The sequence below is a fragment of the Sinocyclocheilus anshuiensis genome, unplaced genomic scaffold, assembly GCF_001515605.1.
Source record: "Sinocyclocheilus anshuiensis isolate Anshui unplaced genomic scaffold, SAMN03320099.WGS_v1.1 scaffold336, whole genome shotgun sequence".
Lineage (NCBI taxonomy): Eukaryota > Metazoa > Chordata > Actinopteri > Cypriniformes > Cyprinidae > Sinocyclocheilus > Sinocyclocheilus anshuiensis.
In genome coordinates, this window is record NW_015555712.1 from 4872 (window position 1) to 17878 (window position 13007).

Genomic DNA, 13007 nt, shown 5'->3' on the forward strand with positions numbered 1-13007 from the left:
ATCCGCAAATAAACAGATGAAGAAGAGGAGGATGATGATGGTCCAGTGCATACAAAGAGAAAGGTTTGTAGTTTTAGTTTCCACGTTCTTATTTTTATGAATGTAACAATGCAGTTACTCAAGGATGTTAGAGTGAAAAGGATTTGTTTGTACTATTAGTATTATAATTCTATAGAAGAATGTTCTTTTCAAATAATCTCAGTTAACTAAATATATAAGCTAGTTGCAGTGATTTTTACGCTGACAATGCACTGCAATCAAATTTATATGCATCAGTATGTCTTAGATCATTTGCAGTAGTTGTGTCCTGCTTTTACAGTTGCTATGTAAGCAGACTTATATGTACAGGTGCTCACCACTGCCAAAACACATGTAACTGACTACAACAAAACACAGAATCACAGTTTTGTTGCTACTTTAGTTGCTTCTTCACTTAGCATGTAGAGACATACAGGAATAACTGAATATTTCTTTTAAATGTGCCACAAATGTCTTTTAACCTATGTTTTGTAGTAACCAAGAGAAGAGTCATCGCAGAAGAAATGGCAGAAGTTCCTCAAACACCTGTGAACACCGAGCAGTGCTTGGAGTCAGACAGTGGACATCATCTTTATTATACTTCTCTGACTGGACTAGCAAGGAGCAGTTCGAGTCAATGAGAAAGTAAGTTCAAGTACATGTTATGAAGTATTCTAATTTGTTGAGATAGTGAATTAGGGGGTTTTGTTAAATGTGAGCCAAAAGCATCATAATTAAAAGAACCAAAGACTTAAACTACTTCAGTCTGTGTGCATTGAATTTATTTAAATCACGAGTTTCACAATTTGAGTTGAATTACTGAAATAAATTAACTTTTCCACTGCAATCAAATTTAAATGCATCAATATGTCTGAGATCATTTGCAGTAGCTGTGCCCTGCTTTTACAGTTACTAAATGTAAGCAGACTTATATGTTCAGGTGCTCACCAATATCAAAACACATGTAACTGATTACAACAAAACAGAATCACAGTTTTGTTGCTACTTTAGTTGCTTCTTCACTTAGCATACAGGAATAACTGAATATTTCTCTTAAATGTGCCACAAATGTCTTTTAACAATGTTTTGTAGTAACCGAGAGAAGTGTCATCACAGAAGTTCCTCAGACAGCTGTGAACACTGAGCAGTGCTTGGGGTCAGACAGTAGACTTCATCTTTATTATACTTCTCTGACTGGACTAGCAAGGAGCAGTTAGAGTCCATGAGAAAGTAAGTTCAAGTACATGTCTGCACTGAGCATGATTATACTATGTAATATAATGTTTTCTGCAACAATTGGGGGAATCTTAACTGAGGAGACAAACTGACCAACAGGAAGCTATGGATGTGTAATTTTCAAGCAATTTATTGTGGCATTCACTCTTATTTTTACTAGTGAAAAGTGTTCCTACTAATTTACTTAAAAGTATAGTTAACCCAGAATTCTGTCATCATTTACATTATTACATCAATTCCCCCTCATTTTTTTTCAAACCCCTAACTGTTGTTTTTCTGCAGAAGTCAAAAGAAGGTACTTTGAAGAATTCTGGTAATCAAAACCAACAGGTTTTTCAAGTGTAGACGACATAAAGGGAGTAAATGATTTTCATTTTTGGGTAAAATATCCCTTTAATTAGGATGATACACACTTGAAATTCCAATCATACTGGACACAGCCACTTAATGTGCTAGAATTAAATGGGTAAATAATAATAATAAGTAAATAGTCTTTCAAACAACATGTGCTTTAATACAATATATACAGTAGTCAACATTTGTAGTGGATCAAAAAAGTTCATCAAAGTTTTCCAAGGACAAGAACGGGTATGGTTTTGGTTTTAGGACAACTTTGAAGAAATGTTTTGATCCACTTCAAATGTTGACTACTGTATATTTCATTTCATTCAGTTTGGTGCATTCAGTTAGACCTTTAGTAATACTTGTTCATTATTTGCTCTTTACAGGTGCAGAAATGAAAGCTCCCAATCAAAGAACTCACTAGACTAAGATGTGGAAAGACATGCTGCACAATGACCCACAATGAGCAACAACCAAGAACGGTATCCACTGATTACCTTTAAAAATGATTCATGGTAACAGTTAGGTAATAATTATTTAAATTATTTTACCAAGTACAAAATGTTTAATTCCAAAACTTTGCCATTTACCAATGTGTTTTTCAAAACACCTTTTAAATGTTTTATGTTTTAACCTTTATTTATTAAATGTTACAGTTCAAGTGTACATATAAATGCCTCCTTCATTCAAGTAAATGCTAGGGATGTGCGGGTCTAGTCGACTAGTCGACTAAACGGTACAGCTCCTACTAGTCGACACTGAAAACAATAGTCGATTACACGACAGAAAAAAGAAAAACAAAAACAAAAACAGGATTTTATCATTCACATTACCATCATTTTTAAAATGAAAGTAAACGTTTTGTCTAGGTAACGTTGTTCAATTTTAAATTAAATATTAATGAACCGTACAGTAGATATAGAAATGAAACTGGGCTAAGTCTGGCGTGCTGCGCAGCGCAACAGGCCGAGTCCGGCTTGGATGCGGCATTGTCGGCAAGTTAAGGCTGTTGCATCTGGTCCAGTTGATTCGGCCCAGAATCTGAGAGCGAGTACACAAGCATTCAGGCAGATGGATCCGGGCCGATGGACAAGTCTCTAGCAGGTGAAAATTTTGTACGGAGAGGGATTGTGTATGAGGTAGATGTACATAGCCTATCAGCAAACGTCAAATAGGTAAGTTTTCACTAGACTTTAGTGGAGTCAGCAGCTCGCCTGACAGTAAATCTAAGATCTAATCCTAAAGCATCTTTTTTTTTTTTTAATAATATGTTTTCCGTTGTTGGTAAAGTGTTATTTTGGTTTCCGATCACCAAGGAGAGGCTACGCAAGGTCCTAAAGATGGTGGCCACAACAAAAAAGTCACGTGACTGAAACCAATGAATAGTCGACTGATATTCGAATCATATGTTTGGGGGCAGGGGCAAAATACATTACCAAGAGTCAAGTCAGGCATTCAACAGTCATAAATACTGACGTTAACACACAGGGAAAATGTGTAACGGATGCCTTGCAGATACGTTCTGCATTTCTGTTTTGAGCTGCGCGTGCTGATGACCAGTAGAATGAAGCATTTGATATCAGGTTTTTAATCAATGGGATTTAACTTATCATTTATCTCATATAGAATACGCTTCGTTATTTATACAACATACCGTTAATACGACTTGTAGGCTATCTGCACAAAATGCCTCGAATGCACAAGTGAACGTGTCTCTCTAAAAATTCACAGCGTTTTATTATAATAGTGTTCTCATTATAATGTTATTAATATGACAGTCCCAGTCATAGTTATTAATATTCTGCATTGTTGTTTGTACTGCTCACAGTACAAGAGATAATCACCGTAGTGGCTACTACAATGAAGCGCTTTACTGCGGCGTAACTCAACCAAATGCATCTTATACGAGATAAATAATATAGACACGATATATATAAACTGGCTGAAATGTTTTGAAATCACTTGTACCCAACCTGCTCGGAAAAATCCAGTCTTTCACTTTGTCATTTTGAGTCTTGTTAAAGTTTTAAATCCCTGCCACCAAGATGCTCGTCTGTCGGTCACGGATTATGGAAAGTGAAACTTAAATCTATAGGGGTGGTTGGATTTATTCACGCACGTTAACATATTTATTTGAAGCTTCTTTCTTTTCAGATTCTTATTTACAGCATTATTTTAATAGGCTGTATATTACCTTTGAGAGAGGGAGGGAGCAATGTCAACAGCTTTGATTCCAGCACAGTCAGCTGAAATCCAGACTCTGGCGCAGTAGCACTCAGGTCGCTCTGACGTGGAAGTATCAGTTTGCTTTTATATACTCTTTTAAGCACAGATTTAACAACAGTTTAAAAGAAAAGAAAAGAAGTAAGTCTGAGAGGATTTGGATGTCTACCTTTAAAGGGCACTAGAAAATATTCTGGTTGACAGTGAATAGGACAAGGATGAGATAGCCAAAAGGGGTGGTCTCTGAAGTGGGTAAGTACTTGCATCCTTCCATCTTAGTGCATTTAATGTTTTAAAACCTTTTTATAAAATCAAATGCTCATCTTTAGTGCATCAAATACATTTTACATTAAGAAGCAATATTATGTGAGGACTGTTTAAATGGCAGATGTAAGCTGTCAGTCAAAAAAGAAAGTGTGTGGCTGTTTCTGCTGCCTGTGACAGCACCATGACTGACATATCTATATCAGGTCTGGGGAGGGAGTGGCATGTTGAAAAACTGAGGATAAGAATTAAAGAATGATTATTGGTAACACTTTATTTGACGTTGTCCTTGTTATACACATGACATGTACTTACTATTATAATAACAATAAATGATGCATAATTACATGCAAGTAACCCTAAGACAAACCCTAATCCTAACCATATAGTAAGTACATGTAATTAATTTTACTCAGTACTTAAATGTATAATGACACTGTAACAAGGACACCTTAAACTAAAGTGTAACAGTTTATTTTAGGATAATGCAAAACTCCACCCCTGGTCCATAATGTCATGAGCATCTGATCATCTATCACAGAGCTAAGCAAAATGTGCTAATGACATGCAAAGTCCGGATGTTGGGACATGCTGTCATCCAGTGCTTTCTGACTTTAGGAGAATCTCCCAAGTTTCTGGTATCTGTTCAGTACACCTTAGTGTGTCTGTTCTCCTTGTTGAGGGTGTTTGGTCAGTCGTAAGTCTTTTAGATGGTAAGAACAGAGTTGAGCACTCTTATCAGGAAATACAATTCCACTAACAACAAAAGCCAATGCACTTTAAAGCAGCGCTAAGTGGTTCTCCATAGCTGCCACTGTTCAACAAACAGGAATAGCCATCCTAATCTTGCACAGTTGGTTGATTTAAGATGCCTCACATGAGCAAGTTTCATCTCACCAGTAGTGCATGGTCTTTAGGGCCTCTGTCCTTCATCATGCAGCTGTTAACGTTTCACCTTGCACCGATGTTTGGAGTTTTGAGTTACGTTATGGACTTTGGAATGGGATATTATATGACAAGTCTTTTCAGTTCCTCGTGGTAAATCAGAGAGAAAGAAACATGCAAATCATAAAATACAGGGTGTTTTCTTAGTTTTACTCTCTTCTGCTGCAGAGCATTAGGAGTGCAAGGGAACTGTTCTGATTGACAATGTTTTTGAGGTCAGGGTAGACATACACATTGCCTGTCGTTGTGCCTGGTTGAATTTGACAACAGAGCAAGCAGTACAATTGCTTCAACAATCAAATGTGTGGTCACCACTCTTTGATGTAGTTGCCAATCAGCTTTTGTGACCCTGTTTTGCTTCCATTTCCAGAGCAAAAGCTGGATCATAGATAGGAGTTTAACATTTTTTTTTTAATTATGCGTTGTTAACTTGCCTTAATGCTTTTACAGATTTGAAAGTGTGACATCAATGGGATTTGGACCAAATAAGGAAATTTCCACACACTATGGGATGCTCAGTGACATACGGGAAAAGCTCTGTATGATGTAATGGAATGTTGAACATCTAACTAACCAGTGACTCTGGCTATAAATATTGTCCAGTTCATATCAGTCAATCATCTATATGTGGGAGTCTCAGTGATGGTAATGTCTGCTTGGGAAAAAGTAGGTCAGTAGTACTAGGCTACATGTTTGAGAGTGTCCTGAATTCCACCTCATGCCCGCATCCTGTAAACATCTGTTTCTGGTGGGCTGATTGTAAAAATGCATTGGTTATTTTCGGGCAGATACCTTTAGGAAACCTGTAGTGTGGAGCGCTAAAGATCTGGAAAGATCCGAAAAAAGTGTTCTGGATAGGATTGGAAGACTTCAGGGAATGATTAATTGAGGCTGAATAATGTACATCAGCAGTTTCAGTTGGTAACTTTTCACTTCAAATTTGTTGTGACTTTACAAGTTAACTTATAAAAATGCTTGTAACATATAGGTGTGTCCCCGACTAAAGATTTACATAGTCAAATTTGAATTTTCAAATCTTGCCGATAGTCGACTGATAGTCAAATCATATGTTTGGGGGTGGGGCAAATTACATTACCAAGAGTCAAGTCAGGCATTCAACAGTCATAAATACTGACGTTAACACACAGGGAAAATGTGTAACGGATGCCTTGCAGATACAAACGGGGTAAATAATGTTTTATGTTTTGATTAAAAGATAGTTAACATTAAATGTTAGCGAAACCCTAAGAATTCACAACATTTTTTACAATAGTGCTCTCATTATAACGTTATGTATATGACAATGTTCTGCATTTCTGTTTTGAGCTGCGCGTGCTGATGACCAGTAGAATGAAGCATTTGATATCAGGTTTTTAATCAATGGGATTTAACTTATCATTTATCTCATATAGAATACGCTTCGTTATTTATACAACATACCGTTAATACGACTTGTAGGCTATCTGCACAAAATGCCTCGAATGCACAAGTGAACGTGTCTCTCTAAAAATTCACAGCGTTTTATTATAATAGTGTTCTCATTATAATGTTATTAATATGACAGTCCCAGTCATAGTTATTAATATTCTGCATTGTTGTTTGTACTGCTCACAGTACAAGAGATAATCACCGTAGTGGCTACTACAATGAAGCGCTTTACTGCGGCGTAACTCAACCAAATGCATCTTATACGAGATAAATAATATAGACACGATATATATAAACTGGCTGAAATGTTTTGAAATCACTTGTACCCAACCTGCTCGGAAAAATCCAGTCTTTCACTTTGTCATTTTGAGTCTTGTTAAAGTTTTAAATCCCTGCCACCAAGATGCTCGTCTGTCGGTCACGGATTATGGAAAGTGAAACTTAAATCTATAGGGGTGGTTGGATTTATTCACGCACGTTAAAATATTTATTTAAAGCTTCTACTTTTCAGATTCTTATTTGCAGCATTATCATAATAGGCTGTATATTAGGGAGAAAACCAGTAGTTCTATGTGAAATCAGACATTTGAGCACCCCAAAATATTGCCAAAATGGCATGATTATAACACCTCTGCGAATATTTGACTGTGAGATTGGTAGTCGAATCAGGCTCCTCCCATCTTTGACTATTTGGGGTCACCCCTAGTGGTCACTGTACACAATTTAAAATATCTGCAAGTGCAAGTTTTGCACTGGTGTTAGAAAGGGTCAAAAAATAAATTTGGTTCAGCTCACACTGTCTTTAGCTGCGAGGCAGAACACAACACCCTTTGTGTTATTGCTACTCTTTCTACTCAGTTAATGTCATGGTGCGACTTGGAGAGAAATATCACCTAAGAAAAATCATGTGTTTTTAGAACTGGCACCAAGCCACTGTATACAACAGCAGCTACACAGAAAATGAACTTTTTACTTAACTTTCATACAGTTACAAAAGAAAAACAAAGTGAATTGCTATTGATTAGGGCCATTTGTGAAAGGCCTGTGTGTATCAGTTTACTTCTGAATAGGCAGTGAGCCTGAACAAATCAGGAAGGAAGAACAACTCAACAGCCAACACAAATATTTGCTGCCATTTTCCACGAAAAAGGGTACAAAATAGAGCTCGAAAATCGTTTAAAAAAATTAAGTATGAGCGAAAATTATGTGAACGGAAGCATGAAATTAATGATTTTTCCTTCAACAAATGCCCAGTAAAAGGTGCTTACACTAATTGTAAAAACCAAATTATTAACATTTGGCACCCTCATCCTTTCTGCACATCTGACATAAAAACAAGTTCAACCACAGACACCTTTAGATTCAAATTTGCAACTGCAGAATGTATCTTGACCCCTGTCTCAGTCTATTCTCTGTTGTTTTGGCTCGATGTGAGACGTGTTGCCATACGCTCTAGAACAGGATTCAATTAGATCCCTCACATCCTGTTAATCAAAACAAATCAAAGGAAAAGCACCAAAGCACCATGTTCTCCGAGCCATGCTAATTGAGAGATGTGTCTTTTTGAGAAGGGAAGTCTGGGGGGGGTTGGGAAATATTGCAGTGAGTGGTGAGATCTTAAAGGGGTTTTGTCAATGGCCATGTCCAGAAGAGCTTGTTTCCTTCCCTTTCCTGCATGCCTGTTCTCCTCATTAGTGTCACTCAACAGCAGTTAGTGCTGGGCCGGCCACAGCGATACTGAGTTCTCCTCTATAGTTCTCAAGCATGTGAACGCACCAGCCATGCTCTCAGTCAACAGGCTTCACAAGAGGGGAAGACAGGGCTCTCAAAGATTCCTCCGAGAAAAAGAACAGGCAAAAATGGCATATTCGACATTATCAGGTGACCAAGGCAGAGTGTATGTAAGGTTGGTCCACAGTCAGTTTCCCCTCCTCAAATGCAACCATATCAATGAGAAGGGAAAAGCTGATCAGTGGCCTTGGGTAATGCAACTTTTTTCTTTTTTTAATGAATTCATTTAAAAAAAAAAAAGAAATTAATACTTTTATTTAGCAAGGATGCATCAAAATAAAAGTGACACTAAGGACATTTATAACGTTACAAAAGATTTATATTTCAAACACTGTAAATGCTATTCATTTAAACTCTATTCATATAGAAACTGTCTCAATATTATTATGGTCACATGACAATATGAAATGATAGGTCTTCCAGGCAAAAAGTGTAGTTTTTAAAATATATTTAAACTTCTTTTTCTAACATAAAAGATCTTTAAAGTTGTGTTTTGGGCCATTATGCTTTGGCACAGTATCTGTCAAATGAACTAAAACCAAAAGCACAATATGGCTTAATCCCTTCATCAAGTCTGATTTCGCTACACCTTTCAAAGCGAAGCGCACACACTGTTGAGGCGATCAGCTCGTGATCAGTGTTTTCCACAGCTCGATTCACAGTGAATGAATGCAGTGAACTCATTTATTGGACGTGCTGTGAGTTTAGCGCGCTTTTGGGAATGCAACAGCCACCAGTTAGGCTTTATTTTCATGGCAGATGATTACAGCACTTGTAGTGAGACATGTTTTCACTGAAGCTGGCGTTTTCCTTCAAAATAAAAGTTCTACTGCCGTGTCCGTCAAAACAAAAGATTAAAAGTGCAGTATAAATTGCTAACAGCTAGCGGTTTAAATGGGTAACGTTACTGCAGTTCAAATTCAAAATCTCTTTCAAGTGTAGAAATTAGGAAAGAAGTATTGTAATTTCCCTACTATAGTGTAAAACAAAAATGAAATACCTATGAAATATTCATTTTCATTTATTATACAGTGCAATTGTTTTACAATATATGGCTATAGCCTATTACTGTCATTGTAGTTATTATTATTATATTCTAATTTGTTTGGCTTCCTAAAACACCAGTGTGAATGTAATTTAGACTGAGCCGTGTATCACAAATTAAAAGAGGGCTGAGTCTCCTTTAAAGTGTCCGGAAAAAATCAATTCACTAACTTTTTTTCTGACTTTTTCTTAGTTAAGAACATGGGTTGGAGCTCTTAATTTTGAACTATCAAAGTACATTAGATAGAATAATTAACTTTTAAATGTAGGCCTACAACATTTTTATATTTTTATTCCAATTCTTCATTTGTCTTTTTTTTTTAAATATCACAATAAATATTGCATCGTGGACTTCATATCGCGATATTATCATATTGTGAGATTTTTATATCGTTACATCCCTATTATTAAGGGTGCTTTCACACTAGCACTTTTGGTGCGCACCCGGGTTCGATTGATGTCAGAGTTCGGTTCGTTTGGATGATGTGAACGCTGTCTTCCAAATCCGGGTGTGCACCCACGAACCGTACCAGAGTCCGCTTAAAAAGGGTGGTCTGGGGTATGATTCATGTGAACTCCGGTACGGTTCGCTGCTGATGTGAACGCAATCGTACCAAATTGCAGAAGTGAACTGCTATTAATGATGTATTATTTGATAAAAATGTTTTTCAGGGGTTAAAGCCTGAGCCTGAACTTTTTTCCGGGGGTTGGGGGTTGCGGGGGCGGACACATACACAGGGTTATTTGGCAAACAAAAAAAGAAAATGATTTTCCTTGAAACTAACTAGTAACGTTCTTGCCACAGGGCTCCAGACTGCGACCAGACTTCTGCAGGTGCAACTAATTTTTGTGAATCACTTATTGGCTTATTAGTCGTTCATTTCTACTTTTTCTCTAATAAAATAAAATAATATGAACCCAAATAAAATAATATGAACGCAGTCCAGCGGGGGCAGGGGGAGCAATCAAACTCGGGTTCGGACCAGGCAAGCGAACAAAGTGTGAAAGCACCCTAAATGTTTCTTGAGCACCAAATCAGTATATTAGAATTATTTCTGAATCATGTGACACTGAAGATAAATGGCTGCTGAAAATTCAGCTTTGCCATCAAAAGAGTAAATTGCATTTTTAAATATATTGAAATATATAGCAGTTATGAATTTTACAATATTACAGTTTTACTATATTTTGATCAAATAAATGCACCCTTGTTGAAGCTCTTACTGACCCCAAACGTTTGAACAGTAGTGTATAGGCCTATAAGAAAATGCTTATTTTTACATTCCTACCCACACTGAACTGAGACTACTTCAGTGACAATATATTTACCAGACAACCCTTGAACATGTAAAGAACGGCTTTACCTTTTAAAAACAAGATGTTACCCTGCATTCAGATAGCTTTTCATACCAATTACAAATTAAATCATACATAATTGCATGCTCAAGTTGTTTAATTATTAGTATACCACAAGCATGTCTGGTATGCATTCATAACTTAAAAAAAACAACAAAAAAATGGGATTCACTATAAATATCACTCACCTACAATGAAGGGTGCAGCACTAATACACTAATCAGAGCAAATGATAACGTAAACACTGTGTAAAAAAAGATTTCTTCTGCAGCATGAACAACTTTGTTTATATAACAGTGTGTTCACAAAAGAAACTATGCAAATGCAAATTTGCTAATTAATAACACTACTGAAATTTCAAGAAATGAATGGCAGTTACAATTCTAGTCAAAATCCACAGCCCTAGTGCATGGAGAACTATGATGTGCATTTTCTTTCTTTCTTTTTCACCTTTTTTTTTTGTTGTTGTTGTTCCTTGCATCAAAACGTTTCATGGAACTTCCATGCAATGTTTACATCAAGCCATACTGAAATCTACCTACAACAGATTTAACCAAGGCCCTTTTATCAAATCTGTTTTCTCAGCCCACGAGGAAAAAAAAAAGCACCTGCAGAAAATTCAAAAGAGAGAAGGGGCTGCTTTGCCAAGCTGTCAGCAAAGAACCATGGTGGCGGAAATGAAAGAGGCGATCAACGGAGCCCATGAAGCTGGATTGAGCAGTGCGTTAGCTGGGCTTTTTAATTGGCGCCGGGGTTGTTTGGAGTCAGTGGGCTCTCGGTGCCACTCTTCTCTCCCAGAGAAAACGTTTGCCGAGAGGTGGTTTCGGCACTTCACACGGCACCACCTTTTGGACTTCATTAAAAACTTGGCCTGGAGATTTCACACTTAGTCATGTGCCTCTCCCCGAGAGTCTGCGCCACAGGACCCGACAGCTTCGCTGTTTCGCAGTACACTAGGTGCAAATATTTTTACAAACTCAAAAACTGACAAAGAGAGCGAGAAGGAGGGAAGGAGAGTGAGAGGAAAACAGCACCATACAATGTAGGATGGAAGGGAAATAAAAAAAAATACAAGAGTAAACTCAATTTCAGCTCCGACAAGCGCTCTCTCGCTCTTCTGCCAGTCCCGTGCTAGGCGGTTTGCAGGAAATGAGAGAACTGGGAATGTAGCTTTTGCTCAGGCATTGTTTTGACAGCACTTAAATGCCAGGACATCTCCACTCAGGCTGGTTGCGTGTTGTGTTGCTGGAGCTGAAGGATCGCATTATGTTGTGTGCTGGGCCTTTTAACATGGTTGTACTTCAAGCATAGCTCCCATTTTGTAGATAATATCACTCATTAGACTGATTATAGTCACTGGCTTGGCAAAGATTGGTGAGACCCCTGTGAAATCAAGTTTAAGGACCCGAAGGTGACTGCTCTGAGCTTTGAATGCAAACTCATTATGCAGTGTCTAACAGTTTTTTGAACTAGTGTCAGCAAAAATGACACAATAATCTTTTAATGGCAGAAACCAGAGGCTGGCAGCCAGAGGCAGGGAACGAAAGCCCAGGGGGCAGATTCGGCTGGTAATGTCCACACTCAAGATTTGGACCTGCATATACACAGCCATTCAAACTAGTTCCCCTAACCTACTAAGTGTCCCAAAAGACACTCAGTCAGGCAAAACTTTTGACCGATTCGAAATGAATATCAATATAACATCCTTTATCCAGACAGCCAATATTAGTGGTAACAATTTTTAACTAGATTGAAAAGTTTGTAGACAAACTTTAAGTTGGCTTAAAAAAGCCTAGCTAGAACGTTTTAAAAAGTTTTAAAAGCTTGCAGTTTGAAGGTTTTCAGTAGTTCGAAAGTTAAAATAGTTTTAAAGATTAAAGTTTGAATGTTTTCAAGGCAATACAGTCTATCAGAAAAACATAGGTATAAAACATATTGCTAGTTTACCTGGGGTGGTTGCTAGGCTGTTTCTAGCATGTAGTTAGCAAAATTAACAAGTTACTAACATGTTGCAAGCATGATTCTAACATGTTGCAAGCATGATTCTAACATGATTAGCATTTTATTAGCATGGTGTTAGAATTTTGTTAGCATGATTAGCGAGTTACTAGAATGTTTCTAACATTATTAGCATGTTACTAGCATGTTGTTAGCAATGATTAACCAGTTACTAGCATGTTGTTAACATGATTAGCAAGTTACTTGTGTGTTGCTAGCATGATTAGCATGTTACTAGCATGTTGTTACCATGATTAGCATGTTACTAGCATGGTGTTAACATTTTGTTTGCATGATTAGCAAGTTACTAGCATGTTTCTAGCATGATTAGCAAGTTACTAGCATGTTGTTAGCATTATTAG

General features: G+C 37.2%; 1 long non-coding RNA gene across 1 annotated transcript; it reads left to right on the plus strand.

Annotated features, from left to right (window-relative positions):
* The first annotated feature begins 1059 nt into the window (after positions 1–1059).
* Positions 1060–2004, plus strand: LOC107672103 (uncharacterized). Its single transcript, XR_001632285.1, has 3 exons — positions 1060–1248; positions 1537–1584; positions 1983–2004. It is a non-coding gene; the product is annotated as an uncharacterized LOC107672103 (long non-coding RNA).
* Positions 2005–13007: the final 11003 nt, after the last annotated feature.